We start from the raw sequence: 13065 nt of genomic DNA, 5'->3' as shown, positions 1-13065 counted from the left end.
TTTTCTTGTAATTTTTAACTGTTTTTAGAAGGTATGAGAGCTTGTTGGTATATGAAACTTATAATTTAGAAAATATTCTTATTTTTAATCAATATAAGTATATAACAATTTGCAGAGCACATTAGAAGTGACTTTTTTATACCATTTTGCTCATTTTATTTTCAAACTTTAACCCCTATTTAAACTAATGCAGATCCTGTTGGTGCAATCAAATGGAGCTTAATACAGCTTTTAAGTTAGTAATGGGTTCGAATCCGGAAGAGGGCTGCAGATAGGAAGTGTATGTGAACGGAGGCTCAAGATTTCGTTGAAAGTTCTTCATCATTTAGAGAGATAAGAGGTAAGTTTTCTGTTTTTAAATGCATATAACTTTGATATTCCTACCAAAATAACAATTTTAAGTCGTGAATTTGATGCTTACATTTTCTTTTAAATTTAAAAATTATTTTGCAAATTATAATATATATCTTCTGAAATACATTACGAACAGCTTAAAACAGTTTTTCTAAATTAATCAATCTACGTGACACCAGTATATGACAATTTGTAGAGCACATCAAAACTGATTGGAATTGGACTACGATTTGGCTAATTTTATCTTAAGATATAAATCACTGCTTAAACTAATCTGGATCCCGATGGTGCAGTTAAAAGAAACACGTCATTTATTTGGTTGTGGGTTCGATTCTGGAGGCAGACTAAAGATTGGGCTGTATGTACAGTGAAGTACGAGATTTTGCGGAAGTTTTCAATTATTTAGGAATATAGGAGCTTTCAGATATGTCTCTTTTATAATTATACACGGGTAAATTTTTTTTATCTGTTTTCAAATGTATAATAGGATTATTTCCACCATAAGAACCACTTGTTTTAGTTCTTACATAAAATACTTACAACTGTTTAAGTTAAAATAATTTATAAAACTATTTTCTAATAGTATTATGCACTCATCATTCACCTATACTAGTTACAGTATATCTTCTGAAATACATTACGAGCAGTTTAGAATAAACTCTTCATTGTGTTCAAACCACAAACGAAAATATTCATAAGTGAATAAACTCATCAATTTCTACTCGAACACAGGAGATAAACATTTCGAAGCAAAATATTTCTGAAAGGTTAATGTAAATCTAACCCGATTATCGGCTGAATAATTAATTTTAGTCCTTAATTGTCAAAATTCCGCTTCTAATGTCGGTGTGAAATTCTCTCGATACCAAAGTCAATGCAAAATGACATCATTAATTTTAAATATCGCCAATAATACCGCCAGCCGATTATTCGACACGTAATAATGCATTGAAAAATATTCTGTCTCATTTCAAGTTTGGCCCATTTTCAAAAGAGCCCCTCATATTGAATCAATAAAACGAGAACACAAAAGAGACAATTAACAGATGGCGTTAGTTTCTCACACTTTTCTACTGATAAGATACCGATGACGGATGATGATATCGATGATGATAGGCTCCGATTTTGTCATCGGGGGAATTATTGAGTGTGCACTATCGGTTCTCTCTATTCCATTTCATGGCAATATCTTGTAAATAATCATCAGAGGAATAATACCAGGGTAGAATTTTCGAAATTAAATGATCTCTCCAAACAAAAGCGATGAAGGTTTCCAAAGATCCCGGTTCTGTACGTTGCAGTAAGTATAAAGTTTGCAGCAAAATTTTAAGAAGATGGGAGTTTCAAACCCAGGTGTTAATCATGTTCTGGAGAAGAATACCTTAGTTGAACTGATGTATAATTTAAACCCACAGCCATTGTAATGAGAAATGGTATTGAAATTAAAGAATAAACTTCGATTTATGATTTGAATGGATTGAAATTGGTGGCAGTCTTGCCTTTTTTATATTGATAAATTTTGTTTAAGTTTATCAATTTCTAAAAACTCTAGTATTAAAAAATTGTTTCAGATAATGCACTGTGTAAATATTTGATTTCTAATCCAATATATATAATTCTCTTACGTGGCTCCCAAATTTTGGCTGTATTTCTTTTCTGCCGTGGCAACGTTTGCTTTGCTTTGTTTACGTTACTATTTCGCTTACACGGCGAATCGTCCAATGATTGCCGCTAAAAATATCACATGCCAAATCTAGCTGAGGTGACTCAACATATAGCGCCTTAAAACTGGAAACTGAAATAACCAGAGAGCATCAGCTGCTGCAATCTCATACTATTAAGCTAGGCAGAAGTGAGTAGTCTTTGTCGATAGATCTCTATTTTAGTATTTTGTCGAAAGCGCTTTTTTTCACGAATTTATTTGACGATTTTTGATTTATATCACGAATTATACTATAGCACATTTCTAATAGGTTTAACGAATTACATGTCATTTATTTGAATTCAAATTTATTTTGACTTGGTATTTACTAGTATATGACTTAGTATTTACTAAAAAGATGTAATTTTTTTTAAAAAAAAAGTTTTTATATGGATTTGAATGATTGTTTTGAATTCTTAGAATTTTGTGCATTTGCAATGTACCTAAGTTAGTAGCGAGCGAAGTGAACTTGGTTTGCGAAGCAAACCATATAAGATTGCGTAGCAATTTTCGGGGGTTGGCAAGAGTTAGCGAGCAGGGGGCTCAGCCCACTAGTTTTATATAATTTTAAAAATAATCATTATAATGGTAATAATTGAAAAAACAACAAAGGAAACTAACTAATAGTGTTAGTTATTTGTTTTATAGTACTATAAATTAAATACTAATATTGAATAATATTCACTTTTTAGAAAATTGTATGGTAATTAAATTGAAGTATAAATTTCTTTTTCTGACTTAAAAGATTGAAATTGAAGATTTACTTTTTTTAGAGTTATGAAACTTAATTTTTTAAGTCCTTGAATTCTTAAAAACTCAGTTTAAAATAAGTTGCTCAAGATAATTCAGTATGTAAATGCTTGCTTTGAATTTTATACACACAAAAGAATAATCATTTTATGAGTCAAAAATTGGAAAGATAATAAAGTAAATATACAGATAACGTTAGTTTTTTTTAATTTTTTGAACTAATTAGTAAACAAAATATCGAATGATAGTTCCACTATTTGTGAAATCTTATGGCAGTGAAATGGAGGAATAAATTTCTTTTTCTGACTTAAAAGATTGAAATTGAAGATTTACTTTTTTTAGAGTTATGAACTATGAATTAAATTTTTTAAGTTTGTTAATTTCTAAGAACTCAGCATAAAAGAAGTTGCTCAAGATAATGCGATATTTAAATGATTTCTTTGAATTTTATGCATGCAAAAGAATAATCATTTTATGAGTCGAAAATTGAAAATGTAATAGAGGAAATAAACAGATAATATTTGTTTTTTAATATTTTGAACTAATTAGATAAAAAATATTGAATTCCACTGTTTGTGAAATCTTATGGTATCGAAATTGAAGAATATATTTTTTATTTGGTTAAAAAAGACTCAGATTGACTTTTGTTTTTAAAACTTTGCCAAATGAAAAACCTAACTTTTTAATCTTGTCAATGTCTAAAATCTCAGCTATCAAGAAATTGCTCAAGATAATGCAATCTGTAAATATTAGTTTGTAATTTTTTTGCATACAAAAGAAAAATCGTTATATCTAGTCAATTATTTCCAGAATTACTCGACAGATTTTAATAAAATTTGTTTTGAACATGATTAGCTATAATACAGAAATAGCCATTCAAAATAGCCATGGATTGTACGTAACACTCATTGGGGTTGGGTTGTACCAAATAGTAATTACAGAATGGGGAAAAAAATTGGTTTAATCGAAGTTATGGCATCCTAGTGCGGATATACGGGTCACACACGGTGATTTCTTACCAGAAATAAGGCAGTTCATGAGTTCGTAACACTGTTTTCAAATACTGGATGGTTTTTGGAAGGATTGTTTTCAAATACTGGATGGTTTTTGGAAGGATATACGAGTTGCAATTGCCTTTTTCAGAGCGTCCCAGACATATTTGATAGGGTTGAAATCTGGAGATCTGGCTAGCCAATCCATCCGATGAATATTTCTATTTTCCAGACAATGGTCGACCAGAAGTGCTCTGGGTGATGTTACATTAATGAAATCAAAACACACAGCACCCCTGAAAGGGCAAGCATAGGGCTCCAAAACCTAATCCATATACCTCATTTTAATTACCAAGTATTAATTACATATTTCGCTCACTTGTTTTTAAGAAAATATACAAATTATCTTAAATTTGAGCAGCAGTGCATTTTCTAATTTTAGAAAGTTGTCGTGAAATGACTCTGATTAGGAAAACAACCCATGTTTTCTAGGTTTAATTGTATTAAACTAAAAAGAGCAAACAGAAAAAATAAATGCTGTTTCCGTTATTTGAAATAACATAGTAATATCATTGCTTTTTGATAAATTGAAATTAAGATTTTTAAAGGTAACGGGATAATCACATCTACATTATTTCTCTGTACTTTGTTTTGTTTAAAAACATCAAAAAAAAAATTCTTCGTATATATTAATATTTAGAAAAGAAACTTTTTCTATCAAGCTATGTAGTTTCTTTTTAAATCGGTCGAATAAAAATAGCTGTCACTAAAGATTTTAAACTAAACACTCCTTCTGTCTATCTTCCATTCCGTTCTCTTTCCTCCCCCGTAAACATCCCCCACATCATTCCCTAGCTTTGCCCCTCAAACTTTTGATCTATTGTTTGCAATGAAACGACAGCAAAGTATCAAGTACCCACTTTTTGAATGCTTTTTTTCATCTTATCAACTTTTCTCCACAGTATTATTTCATTTTTATATCTCTTTTTATTCTCTATTCTCTATCTCTTTTCCATTTGGTTGGGGGTTGGGATTCTTTTCTCACCAACCCTTTTGTATTTATGGGCTATTTAGACAATTCGATTCGACTGTAAGCAAAGAGTTGTTAGTTTTATGGGTTAGAAACTCTTTCTTTACAAAATCCAACCCTACTCATTTCTGCCATCCTAGTCGTAATTTATCATTCCGTATTTGGTTATGCTTCCAAAGGACACAGATACACGGCATTTTGTCTGTTTTTTTCCAATTCCATTCTTTTCTTCAATGTTCGAAGTTATTTTTCATTCTCTTCTATCTTTGCAAGGGGAGGGAGATGTAATGACAATTCTATAACCCTTTTTTAGCACATAAAGGGTTCCGACACAAAAAGACGAGGTGCTGATGATGGGGAAATATCGAGAAATGTTCTTATGGAATAATGGAAAACGTTCTCTAGTTTTGCATGTTTGTGTTTGTTCTCGGATTTCGAGTAAATTGTATATTCGTTTTCGACATCGATTTAGGAAAACAGACGAAGAAAATAAGTTGTGATACGCTGTATTTTATTTTTATAGTCTACTGCTCTTTGAAAAGAAAAGTATGTTATTTGTTTTGTTGGAGAAATAAGATAATATGCTTCATAAAATATGTTTTAGTATTATCGAGGAAGCATTGAGGTTTAGTATTCACGTCTAAAATGAAGTGAAAAACAAAATAGGAAAATGCTTTTAAAGAGAGAAAAATAAAAAGAGAAATAAGCATTCTTTTTAGTTTTGTAATGCTTTTTATTGTCTGTAATGCTTTGTGATAATGTTTTGCAGTTTTTATATTTAATTCATGTAAAGTTTTATTGTTTTTGATATCGGTTCATTATTTTCTTAAAATTTCTACAGTTAGTTATCTTAACTTTTATTCTTCGCTTTGAAAATCAAATGCAATTCAATATATTTGATTCAAGTAATGCGATATATTCTGATATATCCAAACAGGTGCTTACAAATCCACTAATAACTTAGTACTCGCTTCACCAATTAACGGTTTGAAACACAGGCTGGGATAGTCTGGTCGGTAGGGCACTGGGCCCATGTCCGAGAGCTCGTAGGTTCGAACTCCGCCGACTGAAGACTCCTCGTGTAGTAAAGTGACTGATGCACGTTAAATCTGTCGAGTCGCAAAAGTCCTCCATGTTCCCATAACAAATCAAAACCTCTGGGGGTACTGGATTGGAGATCAATCTTTCTCTGATTCAGGTTAAAATTCCGATCTGTGGATGAATGTATAGATGTATGAATGAGTCCGCCCTATAAATGGGTGTGACGTATGGTGTGGCAGAAGTCGAATTGATGGCGCCATAGACGGCGCCACTGAAAAACAAGAAGCACACACTCTGCCTTAAATTTGCTTGGTTTCACCAAGCAGGCTTGCCCGTGTGGCAAGCGGCATTAGAAACAACAACAACACAGTTTGAAACGAATGCATTGGAGTCTTGTTTTTCTATAGCAATCCATATTTTGCTACCTTTATTTTACATTAGTATCTTATAGTTTCGGATATTTTTAATTATCTCTACACATTTCTCTTATGTAGCACTGTAAACTATCTATTAACACTATTGTTATTATTCATAATATTATGTTGTCTTAAGCAATAATTTAAGTAGTGGCAAATAGTTAGTAATAACTTAAGTATTGATTTATAATAATTAAGTACTTTCATAGAAATGAATATTTACGAAGTAATTAGATTTATTTTTGATTCTTTTTAAAATAGCTGTAGAAATTTAAAACATAAACGGTACCTTGGTGTCAAATAAATGGAGCATTAGATGTTATTTTAACTCACGACCGAGATGGAAATAATTTTAATAACTCTGACGCCTATATTATGAAATGTCTGGAACTGATACTTACTGTAGTTTGTGGCATTCAATAGCTGATTACTATCAAAATTTAACCAATTACTTTTTCCAAAAAAATAATTACCAAAATTCAATACATAACAAACTTTGCAAAAATCGCTAACATCTCTTGAAATTAGTTAAAATTGAACACATATGAAATTGAGTTAATAAGAACGCTATAAAAAGTATAGACCTTTTGAGTCTTCATAGTCAAATTAGTAAAGTAACTTTGGCCTAATATATGATTATTTAACTTAATAATACAATATAACTTTTTATTTCAGATCGAATTTAATTAAAATTTGAAATAAATTTTTAAACAATAATTTCGTTTAAACTTAATAGCTGCAGCTTTTATTAAACATTTCCAATTTTTTTTCCCTCCACAACATCAAATTTATTGAATCTATATTCTTCGCTCATTTCGAAAAACTCCTTACTTAATATCAATGAAAGTCCATTTAAGCATTGGATATTGCTGTTCGGTTGAAGGGGGGTGGGGGGAAAAGATATATCCAAGAACGATTCCAAATTTCATTAAAACCACACCAAAAGTATTTTTCATTATGCAATGGAAAGTATTTGTTTTATATTATATTCTTATTTTTTCCCTTTTCTCACTATCTCGATTTCCCTCTCCCTTAATTAAATCGAGAATTAAATAGAGACGCGTCTTTCTTCACACTTTTCCCTTCTCATCTATTCTTTTCCCCGTTTTTTTCCCCTTGGCATATTGAATAGGGTAAGAAGTGTATATATATGGATGAAAAGGTGCAGAAACATATATACAGAAGTATAAGAGAATGCCTTTTATTCAGTTTCTTCTGTAGGGATGAATGTTTCATTCTATTATACGCTTTTCTCTTCACTTTAAGTTTATTAATAATGCTTAGGCACGAAAGAGAATGCTTCGATATCGATTCTGGAGATTAATATCGAAGAGGGGATGCAGTATGTGGGAGGGGGGAAATGATATTGGTGTAAAAAAACTACTTTTAATCCTTAATTCATCGAAAATTCATTTTTCATTTCATTTCTTGCGTGCGAGAACTGCACTTATCAAGCTTTGAAAGAGAACTTCGGCTAAATTTTACGATTGATTAATTTTGAATTGTCTTTTTTTTCTGAAGGGGAAAAAATGCATTATTTTCTCGCTTTTTTTATGTTTTTGGATTCGAATTAATGACTAAAAAGCAAATTTTACATATGTTGATTTTTCTTATCAATTTTTTTTAAAAATAAAATTATCAATCAGTAAAACAAAATTTATAAAATATAATTTTTTAGGAAAATTTCATATAAAAAATTAAAAAAAAGAAATATTTATGACGAAATTTTCCACAAGCGTTGCTTAAAGAAAAAATATTTTTCAGATAGCATTCATAAATACTGAATGATTTAATAAGTATTGAGGTTACAAATTTTGAATTAGATCATAAGAAAGCAAACTGCATTGCAATTCATGTCCGCAAATGTCATCGAACGCAGCTAGGAGTCTCTCCCGTCCGGAATTATTTGATTGGGCGCATCAGAAATGGTACTTTAAATTATCTAATTATACTTTCATTTTACGTTTTCTAATAACCATAGCCAAAATTGCATTAAAATTGACGCAGAAATAGCTATTTTATAATTTAATGATTCGGAGATTAACTTGCCAATAAGGTCGTTAAATTTTAATGAAGTATAATCTATCATAACTTTTTTTACATAAATTTATAATGGTAATATAGAACTATTCCTTAGTATTTAATTTTTCTTTGTTAATAAGCAATTAATCCACATACTAGATGTACAGCATTAAAAGTTCAACTGTGTAAACTTGTCATTTAAAATTGAACTAAAAAAGAAGAGGGAAATCTTAATTTATAATTGGAACACCTCACTTTTATTAAAGGTTTTTGATGGAAAGTAATCTGAAATTGCACTGCATGAATATGAAACTAAAATGACAATAATACAGAAATTTTTTAGAAGACTTTCCAACATGGTTAGCCCATGGACAAACACATGATTCCAACCTTGAAATGACCAGGAATTTAACCCATGGTCAGAGATAACCCGTCTGGCGATATTTTTCATCAGCGCGTCTATTGGTGCATAAGCTGGAAATAGCTTGTTTTCAGTAGTCCAAATCGGGATTCGCAATAGGTTATCCTATGGACTATACAACACAATAGAAATTTGGCTCGAATCCAGGTTAGAGTTCTGTCAGTACCATCGCCAGTGCGAATATTTCATATCAGTATTATTGTCATCGGAAACTGTGAACAATCTGATTTCATGTCGCAGTTGGGACTCACAAGTGGATGTTAGAGGTTAGCCTATGGTCTATACAACACAATAGAAATTTGGCCCGAATCCAGGTTAAGAGTCCTGTCAGGACCACCAACATAGGGAATCTTTCATATCAGTAATGTTGTCATCGGAAGCTGTGAACAATTTGATTTCATGTCACAGTCGAGACTCGCAAGCGGAGGTTAAAGGCTGTAAACAATCGTAAGCTGGGAACAATCTGATTTCATGTCACAGTTGGGACTCACAAGTGGATGTTAGAGGTTAGCCTATGGTCTATACAACACAATAGAAATTTGGCTCGAATCCAGGTTAAGAGTCCTGTCAGGACCACCAACATAGGGAATCTTTCATATCAGTAATGTTATCATCGGAAGCTGTGAACAATTTAATTTCATGTCACAGTCGAGACTCGCAAGCGGAGGTTAAAGGCTGTAAACAATCGTAAGCTGGGAACAATCTGATTTCATGTCACAGTTGGGACTCACAAGTGGATGTTAGAGGTTAGCCTATGGTCTATACAACACAATAGAAATTTGGCTCGAATCCAGGTTAAGAGTCCTGTCAGGACCACCACCAGTAGGAATATTTTATATCAGTAATGTTGTCATCGGAAGCTGTGAACAATCTGATTTCATGCCACAGTTGGGACTCTCCAGTGGAGGTTAGAATTTAGCCTATAGACAACATAACATGAAAGATCATGGCATTTATCTCTGGGGATATTTATATCAGTGCAGTTTAAGCTAGGAACAAACGAATTTCATATTTCATTTTCGGGATTAAAATTTAAAGGTAAGCAATTGATCACATCGGAACTATGCCAGTACAACTTGTTCGTATAAATATGATTATTTATCTCAGATTTTTGCTTGTAAAAAGCAATTTTTCAAATGCTTATCGAATTGGCTTATTAGGAACAACAAAACAGAATTCTAATGGGAGCTATCACCGTAGAGTTGTCTTACTACTAATGAAGATTAAAATCTTAAAATATTGAAATAACTTTGTTGATTTATCTTTGGAAGCTTTCTATAACTAAAACTTTAACTGAATTTAAAATTATTTTTCCTGCACAGATTTTCTTTGGAAACAAAGAGACTGAAATAACAAAATTCAAAGTCAAATTTAACATAAACTCTACTTTTTAAAAAATTAAATCCCTCGAAATCCCCTTCTTTCGACACGCGAAGAGATTTGTGCATTCCAAAAAAACAAGCAAGATCAACCATCATTTGTTTTTAAAACAATAAAACCTTCCTTAAAAACTTGTTTTTATTCTTCCTTCAAGAGTAAACCCTAAGACTGTCTCTTTGAAATAAGTCTTCCGAATCTCCTGACGCGGTCTTCTCTCGAAAATTATACGTTTTAAAACTGAAATCCGTCAGGAAAGGGGGGCTTAAAACTCCGGAGATAGCTGTCAAAAGAAGGAATTGCGGGAGATGCTTTAACCTTTGGCGAAAACCGGATTTAATCACGAACCAGATCCAGAACCTGATGCAACCGTTATTAAGGAATAGAATGACAGCTTGCTTTAAAGACGAGAGATGAACCGATGGGACCAAAAGAGGAGAACTGTAGTAAAGTTAAAGGTGTTAATTCTATGCCTATGTGTTATGTCATCCCTCCCCCCTATCCGACAGTCCCTATCCCCCCCCTTTCTGGGCGAATGATTGATGAGTATTTGAGACCCCTTTTAAAAGGCAAGTGTGTTCGCAGGAGAAAGCCGTATCCAGAACCGAACACGGTTGTTCTGTTCGATTCGCAAGAAAGCAACACATTAGGGTAGAACTGCCATTAATTTTCATTTTACTTTGTTTTGGGTGATCGGTCAAATTCTTTTTTTGTATGTATTTAATTTCCTCTTTCTTTTCGAAGAACCCCTGTTTTAATTTCGATGCACTTCTTCCTTCATTAAGGTCTTCATTGAAGTGGACATTGTCCCACGGAGGAAGAATAGGGTAAAAGGGTAAAAGCGGGGTAGTGGATTTTATTTTCTCTGACAGTTCTTCGTCTAGACTTAATGGATGTGGGAAATAATATCCTGAAACGAAGGGTTCAAAAAAAAGTTTGTTTAAATACGCGTCCGTGTAAGAAAAAAAATTCATTTTGAAAGCTTTCTTAATGATATTTGCGTTGAGCTTTTTCAATTTAATTGTAAGTAAGTGTTTTAGTGTACTTCTTTAAGGAAGTAGAAAGTTGGGACGTCGGGACTAATTATTTTGGAGACGTATCTAAATATAAAAAGAATGATGATTGGAACTAAAAAGGAAAAAATTCTTTTTTGAAGTAGAACTTGTATTTTTAGTATAATGTTCGTACTTTTCGCCAGTGAAAAGTTCTTAAAAGTGATGACAAATAAATGGAATTGAGAAGAATCTTCAAAAGTCAGTCTTTTGAGACCGAGTGTTCACCTTTAGCTGAAAAACCTAACGCATTGCTGCAAAAAGCTTCATACTGGCAGAATTTATTACCTGTTTTAAAAATTAGGCAATTATAGGCAATAAGAAGAATATTATTTTTTATGGAATAATTTAAAGAGTAGAGATAATTTCAGAAAGCTCAAAAATAATTGCGGTTATTCTATTTCTCTTCATAGATTTGATGTGCAGCCTTTTAATGAAGTAAAGATACGACTTTTAATATTACTTAATTGCTAATCAGAAGCTTAAATATGTTATAAGTATACTTCAGTTTCTTTAAAAAGTGAAATTATTGATCATTATTAAAAATGCATGGAAATTATAAATCTCTTATTATATCAAGATCGGAATTTAAGGGGTGTTTTTTATAACTCTTTTTTACTATTAGCTTTGATTCAATAAATGCATAATTAAACTATTTATTAAATTATGCAGTTAGTTAGTTTGAAAAATGAAAATGTTTAAGATTTAGTTTTGTCGTTTATTACTAAATAAATAAAAGTAAAACACTTGTTTGTCTGAAGAGTAAAACGTCTAGAAATTTTAATTCATCCATCCATTTTGTATTTCTAATCTTTTTCAATGTTTTCTCTATGCTGATTGTATGGTTCTTTCGCAAACTTATTTTATATGGGTCATTCTCACAAAAACAGTCATTTTCATGTCCCCAGTATATTTTATGTTTGTTTTACAGCTTACGAAGAAAAAAAATTCAGGAAAAGTGTCCTTCAGAATGCAAGCTAACAAAAGAATAAAAATAAAATTATCAATTTTTATTTTTTATTTATTTTAGGTAATTAAAATATACCAATATGTCATTCCCTCACTTGTCCCCACTGCTGATTTAAAAAAAGAAAAAAATTGTTTCTGAAATACAAAAATTTTTTTTACAAATTCGTGTTTTTTATTTCAGAATACTAAAATATAGAATTCAGAAAATCAATTTTAAATTGAATTTCTGATAAAAATATTAACACAGCACTATTTTAAACTTTGTCCCCAGTGTTTCGCGTCATTCCCTCACAACAATGTTCTTATCACCTGCAATCTTCTTAGAATAAAAATATTTTAATAAAAACTTCAGAAGTTAACAACTGGCATCATAGAACAAAATTGCAGTATGTTTCCATTTTCAACTTAAAGAAGCTTTGCTGTGGAATACATTTGAATGAATCAAACCAGGTAAAATTTTTTACATTTGTCATTCCCTCATGTCATTTTTTAGAGTAAAATAAAATACAACTTCATCGAGAAAGTGGATAATTATATGTTGCTTTCTTGTATGAATATAATTGTATGTGATTGACTTCAGAAATTCATTAGGCCTAACTGTTATTTTCAAATTTTATTGAATTCGTCATTCCCTCACTTACGTATAAAGTGAGGGAATGACGCTGAAGTGAGGGAATGATTCAAGATGAGTATATTATTAAATTTTTTTTGTTCAATCGTGCCAGCCAATTTTATTTCCCAAACCTGTAAAAACTATTAAATATATAAGACTAAATTATAATAAATATTAGATGTACTTAGTATGTTATCATTTTCAAACTTTAGGTAGATGTAACTTAGATAAAAACATGTATTAAAATAAAATATCATTCCCTCACTATTAGTGTCATTCCCTCACTTTTTAAATAGTGAAAATAATTAATTTACTTATTAATTAAT

General features: G+C 31.1%; 1 long non-coding RNA gene across 1 annotated transcript in view; it reads left to right on the top strand.

Annotated features, from left to right (window-relative positions):
- The first annotated feature begins 201 nt into the window (after positions 1-201).
- Positions 202-13065, top strand: part of LOC147816615 (uncharacterized) — a 99615-nt gene continuing 86751 nt past the window's right edge. Inside the window, exon 1 of the long non-coding RNA XR_015435790.1 lies at positions 202-340. This is a non-coding gene — a long non-coding RNA (uncharacterized LOC147816615). The remainder of the gene's footprint in view (positions 341-13065) is intronic.

Source organism: Parasteatoda tepidariorum, chromosome 1 (genome assembly GCF_982258835.1).
Source record: "Parasteatoda tepidariorum strain Cologne lab strain chromosome 1, Ptep-v5.0, whole genome shotgun sequence".
In the NCBI taxonomy this organism is placed as follows: Eukaryota; Metazoa; Arthropoda; class Arachnida; order Araneae; family Theridiidae; genus Parasteatoda; species Parasteatoda tepidariorum.
This window is presented reverse-complemented; position numbering and strand designations above follow the sequence as displayed.